Here is an 8,411-nt window from a genome sequence, read left to right on the forward strand (position 1 = left end):
GGTCTCCCTCGTCCCCAAGTCTACGATTTCACATGGCTTCAAGGTAATTGCCATTAAACTGAAGGAAAGAGAATTGTGCAAACACAAGCAGTAAACAAAAGAGTAGATCATCAGGTTTGAGAGTCACATGTATAATTAACTTCATATAGAGCTTATTGAAAGCAAATAGACATGAAGCCTGCCAAAGCTTGAGGAAGTTGCACTGCCACTGAAGTTACAAACCTAAAAAGACTGTAATTGTTTAATTCTTTTTTTTTTTACATTTTATTTATTTTTGAGAGAGAGAGAGAGAGAGCACAAGTGGGGGAGGGGCAGAGAGAGGGAGACACAGAATCTGAAGCAGGCTCCAGGCTCCAAGCTGTCAGCACAGAGCCAGATACGGGGCTCAAACCCAAGAACCGTGAGATCATGACCTGAGCCGAAGTCAGCTGCTTAACCGACTGAGCCACCCAGGCACCCCTGTAATTGTTTAATTCTTAAAGTTACCCTATGCCCTATGCCTGTACAAGACTCCGCGAGGTATCTCTCCATCATGGATTTTGTATTAGACCACTGAAAATCACAGATCTGGATGAATCTCCAAGAGTCTAAGAAAGACAATGCACAAGCAAGTTATTCACACCAAAAGGATAGGAAGTCAGAAAGACTAACCAAGGAAGCAGTGTTTGGTAAGTCCATAAGTATGGACTCTTTCTCATTCTTCTGATTTCTAACACCTGACCCATCCCTGTATCCACTGCTTCCTGTTTCTTAGTCCTAATATCTTGGTCTTTACAAAACTGAAGATGTTTTCCAGTAGAATGATATTCTAATAACCTTTCCTTCTCTTTCCATTAATTATTTGTCCAGTGAATTTAAATTATGGGGTTGGTTTGTTCTTGGCACGTATTTTCCATTCCAAATGTCTCCATATTTTCTTCATTCTGGTACATGAGTTCTTCCTTTATTCTTTAGAGAACACTAAGAATAGCTTATTCTAAAAAAGACATTATTGATAATATATGTCTTTTCTGTTGCTTTCCTCACAAAGCACTCTTCATAGGCTCAAGGTGATATGAAACACAAAGTTAGTTCAATTTCCTCTTAAATCTTGGTTCCAGGACTTTTAATCAACACATATGCCCACTGTATAAAAATACTTTTTTATGTGTTTATAGTATACAAAAATGAGTAGAATTAATGTCTATGGGAGTGATGTTTGTAATCCAATATAACCAGACACATAATTTAAAGGCTATTAGGAGAAATTTCCTGCACCTAAATATTTGTCTCATCCTGAATACTTTGACTTTGTTACATTGCCTTTGGGGAAGAGGTGGGGCTTCTGTTCTGGTGTTCCCTGATGTAAGAGGCTTTAAATATGTAGGGACAGCACGGGTTCAGGGATAGTTGAAAACATGACTTGGAATGGCAAATAATTTGAATATTGTTGTGAATATAAACACCTACTTCACAATTTACCTTGGTCTCAAAGAGGCTACCTTTCTTCCAGGACCCATACTGAACTCTTAGTTCAATAACCCCACCATTCCCACCACCCATCCTCTTGCCCATATTCCAGTGTTCTCCGCCTTAACGTTCCCCTTTCATTTGCTGTAGACCAAGAGTTGCATGAGAAAGTGCACTGTGGAAACAATTTTGGTTTCAAAAAGAAACGTGGCATTTAGAATTTATTGTCCACATGGACTCTAACCAAAGGACAAATCCTGATCTTCATCATAAACCAAAAGATGAAATGCCTTACTCTTTTTTTATCATATTTTCATTTGGAAGAACAACAAGGCTAAATGCATTCACAATTTACTGCTCTCTTAAAGAAAGCAGTAATAGGCTTTCAGAAACAACCTTCAGAGAACACTTAAATATTTAGCAACATTAAAGCACTCTGTTTCTTCCACTATAATTTAATGCCTCTAGTGTAAGAATTATCCACACACAACTGCATAAATGTTGAATACCTCTATATTAGTCATTGAATAAAGGTTCAATTAAATAAATGTTGATGGAATCCCTATTATGGGACAGAATATCCTAGGTGTTAATTGAAATGCATAAAACTCATTTGTAAATGCCAACTTTTTTTTTAATGAAAAATAGGAGGAGGGAGGTATGTCAACTCCCCTCCAGCATCAACACCACCAAACTTTCCACTTCTTCTCACCCTGGCTCAGTATTAATCTCAGTACTAATAGCTCAGCGTTAATCTGTCAGCATCTTGGATTCTCTAATCTTCATATCTGAGAGCCTAGAATTACCATTTTCCAGTCTCTGCTCTGATCACACAACCTTGACCCTGTGAGTTGGTCCCTGAGTCACAACCAATGTCACATCCATTTCTGGGAAGTTTTCCCAAAATGCACAAACGCCAATGCATTTTCTTTCTTTTGTCTGCTTTCAAATATCCATGCTACACTTCCATTGCTTTTATAATTAAAAATTAAACTTGTTTGAAACAATTAAGTGTTCTGGGAGGTCATATTCAACAAGAATAATGAAAAGGCAGTGAACTTCATGATTCTCACAGAAAAAAAAAAAAAAAGAATTTGATAAGCACAGCAACAAATTCTAATATGTCCCTCACCGCCGGGAGAGGTGTGCAGGAATACCATCCAACTACGCAGCACAAGTAGAGTGGATTCAGTTTTCTTAGCAGTTCATCCCAGGCATGACAAAGAAAAAAAAAAGATATGCGAGATAACTCTCCTTTTGTAGTATCCCTACAAAACATATCTGAAGAGCTCTGGACTGTATCAAGCCATGAGGTATGTGGGGAGTCACATACACCTTCTTTCCCCCAGAGTCAGTCGGCTTAGAAAGGCAGTGTGATATGAAAGCAATTATATCAGTGTGCAGTAAGGTAGACAAGTTGAGCTGTTGGCCCAAGTTACTTAACCCGAATTCAGCTTTCCTATCCATTAGTTTGGAATAATACTTTTTCTTATAAGATTTCAGGGGTAATTGAAGGAGAAGGCATACGTGTCGTATCTGGGAAAAGCAGGCAGTCAGTGACTGATGGTTTCTTTCCCTTTCTCACTTCCTTAGGGAAGTAATGTTAAGTCCATGCTTTGCCCTGTGGACATGGACTGAGTTGGCAACAGAAACAATGAAAGGAAGAGGAAGAAAAACACAGAGACAAAGCGGAACAGCTTGAGGCAATAGGAAAGAAAGGCTGTGGGTTAGATATTTGAGCCTCCAGTTAACGACATGTGAGTCAAGACGCTAAGAAACAGTGCGACCACCACAAAGCAACATGCAATTGATTAGAAATGTGTGCCGTCTGCTGAGAATTAGTAGTGTTAGTGATACCCTACGGCATACGGATCAGTGATGTGGTGGCCTCACATTAATAAAGACATAAAGTGCGAGGAGAAAGGAACTGAAACACGCAGACATGGGCAATGACATATAATACTACAGTAACATATAATAAATGTTATTTGTGGTGCAGTTTCTTCAAAAGACCAGCTTTGATGGTGTAGGGGTTTCCTGAATCTCCAGAACGGACACAGACTTTTCAATCTTTAACCTGTCTGGTGAGTCTGGCAAAGAGATCCAAGGTCACTATGATGGGATTCTGGGGTGATGGTGGGGTTCAGAGCTGATGGCCAAGAAAGAATTCTTGAAGACATCTTGGTCCAAAAGGGTGATTTCATTAAAGCATGGGACAGGACCCGTGGGCAGAAAGAGCTGCACTGGGGTTGTGAAGAGTGATTGATGATATACTTTCAGGTTGGGAGGGGCTTAGGGACAGAGAAAGTCTCTAAGGAATTTTGGAAGCAAGGTTTCCAGGACCTTGAGGGGCTAGCTGTTGCTAGGAAAATGTCATTTATTACTGTTTAGTAAAGCCTCAGTCATGAGACCCTTTCGGACACATATTGGGGGCTCTATGCTTGTAGTAAAATTGCCAACATATACTTGGGGGTTAAAGATAAAGGAGGTTTACAAAGGAATTTGTATGTGTTTAAGGAGACTCACAGGATCCTGGGGGGTCAGGATAATAAGCCAAGATTCCCTTTTACCGCTAGCAAAGTATCATCATCAAGGCAGCTCAGCTCCTAGAGGAAGGTCACTCTTCCTGTTTCAAAGACTCATCAATGGGCTGTAGGGAATTTAATTTTTCATTTGCCTTTGGTTCCCACATCACCATGGCAAGCACCCCCTTACATCTTGATGATGGTGATATTAGGGCTCTAGGAAACGGAGTCTCTAGGGTTCTAGAGATTAAGCTATGGATAAAATTGCTTTTTTCTTGCAGTTTACTAAGTTATCTGTAAACTGAAGGAGACTCCTGTCCTGCACTGATCCCTATCAGTCAAGCATTTGCTTTCTTTCCCTTCCCCTGTTCTTGGGCAGTCAGGAGTGTCCGAGGAATATCACACATATCCCACCTGGGGGTAGGGAGGGCAGTGCTTTGCCCTCAGCTTGCCTTATGCTCCCTCACCAATTAGAAATCATTTATAAACCATTTTTTGTGACACTTTGCCTTTACTCACGTGAGGTTTTAATTGGGAAAGATGATAAAGGTCCATTTTTGTTTCTAAATTAGGTATTTGTCAGTTTCTCCTGCTCACAATTTCACTCCCCTTTTGTAAGCACGAACCAGTAATTTGTGTGTGTGTGTAGATTTTTTAAAACTCTCCCCTATTATATGCAAATCTAAGTGCTTCTCTTCCTCTATAGCAAATGAAATGGTCAGGTCTTCCTTAAAAGGGGGAAGGGAAAGAGTCAGGTTGCGAACTATCTCCACATCTGGCAAAACACTGGATCTTAAAATTGTGTTGCTAAAACCAAAGGAAAGGTACCGATGTGAGGAGGAAGGTCTGAGAAGCCCCTTCTTACTGGACTAGTGCTATGCTTCATACTCCCTAATCACCTTGGTTCCTCACCATTACCAGGACTCCCAGAATTCCATGAGCCCTCAAGATCCTTCCAGTAAATTATATTAAGCTTGAGTTAGCAAGAAAGAGTTCATGCTGCTTGCCTTCGGTACACCTCATCTGATGCATCATCTGGAACACACAGTGGGGAGAACCCTTACCAGAAGCAGGTAAATTAGAGAAGAGAGCTTACATAAATTACCAGGAACACCAGTGACTGGAAAATCACTGCCTTATAACACAACCAATTCTACGTCTGGGTTTCTCTAATTTTTAAACATCTCTTCCGAATATCACACCAAATGTTCGGCCTTGTCACATCCAAAGCAGTGAGAAATCATACAACTGAAACTTAACAGGTCATCTGTGACTTAAGAAAATAGATTTCATTGAGCTTCCGAAACAGAAATCGAATTGCAAAGACTGGAGTGAGTTAGTGGTATGCATTTGGCGGTAAGTGAAAGGGTCGGTGAAGTAGGGGGGAAATGCGAGCTTGAGGTAGTGACCCATCTCAGAGAATGCTTTCAAAGGCAGTGGAAGCCAACTTTTAGGTGAATAGCTCTGACCGTTGTTGGTTGGGGTAGGAGTAATGATGGAGAGATTAGTAAAGATACAAGATAATCAGAGAAACTTGAGAAAACCCATGTGAAATGTCTTGGACTTTAATGAAGCTGTTCCATAAATTCACAGGCTGTAAATGTTCTTCGAAGCATCTAAAAGAACCTCTTGATAAATGTATGCATTTCTTCTTCAAAGTTCAGGAGAAAGACTCAATTTCTTCTTGAAACTTCTCAGGGTAGGAAAATACTATCTCATGAGATAGGCTGTTTCTGAGAAGCTCAAACTGTAAATGACTGTAGTAAATTGAGAAGAAAAAATCCTTTCTTATACTTTTCAGCTCTCTATGCCAGTTTTATTCTCTAAGCCCACAAAAATTCCAATCGCTTTTCAAACACTCACTTCAGATACTTACTTGAGGATAATTATAATTCTTACTTTAGTAGAACTCATCTACACATATCTTTAGAAATATACCCTTCCATATCACAATCTGTTATCAGAGACACATCATCTGTTCATCTCATTTATTCTTTTCCATTTTTTCCATCTGGCTGGAATAGCTTTAGCCTCCCTCTTGTTCTCTCTCTCTCTCTCTCTCTCTCTCTCTCTCTCCCTCTCCTCCCTGCTTTTTCTCTTCCCTGTCTTTCTCTTCCCCCTTCTCCTTTTCTCTCACTTTCTCCTCCTCTGCTCCTCTCTCCCTCCTTTTCTCTCTCAGATCTATTATCTCTCTCCCTCTCTCTCACTCTCACTCTCTCTCTCTCCTCCCTGCTTTTTCTCTTCCATGTCTTTCTCTTTTCCTCCCCCTCTTTTCTCCTTTTCTCTCATTTTCTCCTCCTCTGCTCCTCTCTCCCTCTTTTTCTCTCTCAAATCTATTCTCTCTCTCTGCTTTCCGACTCCTTATTTCTTTATCCGTCTCTTCATTTCCCTCTTCTCCATTCATAGGTCCTCTACAATGCTTACATTCTCAAGTACATGAATGTGTACATTGTTGGTGGCCTTCCTATGTATGGCAGGTGACAACTGGTACATTTTCCATCAGACACATTCCTTTTGAACAATGTACATTTTTACCTGCCTATATTTTAAGTTTCGGGACTTTGCGATACCTTTGCAATTGTATTTTTCTACTTGGATTTGAATCTCAAGTTCATATTACCTCTGATCCATATGTTGTGCCATCCAAAGTCATGAACATGATTTCTGATACACTTTACAATAATTTCTCTCAGGAACTGCTGACACTTCCTTCTATTGATTTTCTTTATCCCTTGACAGACAAGATTTCCTACATTCTACCAATATTAGAGATATATCACACCTTTCTTTCTCCCGCTCCTTTTAAGCGTAAATTCCTTGTCATGAAATCAATAAAATTCAAGGAAAATATATCTTTTTTATATTGTTCCCAAGAGTCATCTGGCCCTGGAGTAGATTCCATGTGTTCTAACACTAAACTATGTACCAGAAAGCCAAGTCTTATTGTTCAGTTTATTTTTAAAACTTTGTCAATTATCAAATTCACATGAAAACAAGAAATTAAAGCCCAATGTCTATCCTCAGAACTCTCTGGTTCTCATAAGGACTTCATAGTCATATTTGATATTTCCTTTTTATTGCTTAACCTCTTGACTATAAAATTTGTTACTAGATCAATTCATTCTCTCTATATTTTTATTGATATTTATCATATTCAACTTACTATGCTAAATTATATACATGAAAAGGCAAATCAGACATTGTTGTTATTCTATTGGAGAGCTCAATGTCATATCCATGACATTGGATATGTAAGCTGATGATTACTTTAGAAAATGTTCAGTCTATTTATTTCCCAATAATATCACTTACTTTTATCCCAAAAGGTAAAGAAATTACTGATTTTTCTCTGAAAGCACAGAAACGTTACAATCAACCTCAAGAAGGTACATCATTTTAGTTGGGATCCCAGGAAGGGGAAGTAGCTAGATTTTTTATAATATTATAGATATGCCATCTAGGAAGAAAGTATATATTTGAATTAGTTAGGTCATGTTGATACATAACTACTCTCCATTTCCTCGATAGTGATTTTCCAACCCTCACAATATACGCTGTTTCACGATCCTATAGATGTTAGCACAATGTCTTTATAATTCCGAAGACCTGTTGTTCCTCCTTGCCCTACGTGAACCTGTTCCCTGAGAAAGGTCAAATTCATCCTATATGATGACACACTGAGTTTGCTATAATGCAGATGTGGCATCCTATCGGCTTCGCCCTCAGATACTGAATATTGAATGCTGCACCCGTACTTACTCTCTGACAAGCAGGGGTTCTTTAGCAGCGGTTTCCTAGGAGTCTAATTTCTCGTCTGCTACATCAGAACAGTACCTGCTTCATGTTTCCAGCAAGAACCACCTAGCACGCCCTAGAAATATACTGGAAGAAATGTTCTGAATGTGTTGCCTCCTTCCGTTTAGTGTTAAATTTAGGATTTTCACAGTCTAAAGCCCTACATATTTGAATGTTTTTGTTTGTTTTCTGTTTTCTCACTAAAGTAGCAGGTCCGTGACAGTAGAGATGTTTGTCTGTCTTGCTCACTCCCGTTTCCCCAAGTGTCTAGAATAGGCTGCCCCATTAGAAGTGCTCCATAACTATTTGTTGAATGAATAAATGAGTGACTGAAAGAAATAATGAATGAGGGAGATGGGGTGGGCCAGCAGGACTAAAGGAGTACATAACAAAGGTTGGTATGAACACGATGGGGAACGAGGTAACAATTAAATAGTTCATTATATCAATAAAGCGACTGTCATATGATATTTTGAATGCAGCTAAAATGAAAAGCGCAGTTGGGAAATGCAACAGTAGTTGTCCTCCCTACAACCAGTAGTCCTGAGCTCAGATTGATTTAGGATCCTAGGGACTTGCACTGTGATGCTTTCGTGACCTTCCTGCATTTAAGGGATTATCATCTCAGCAGACACAACTATA

This window comes from Panthera leo, chromosome D3 (assembly GCF_018350215.1).
Source record: "Panthera leo isolate Ple1 chromosome D3, P.leo_Ple1_pat1.1, whole genome shotgun sequence".
Lineage (NCBI taxonomy): Eukaryota > Metazoa > Chordata > Mammalia > Carnivora > Felidae > Panthera > Panthera leo.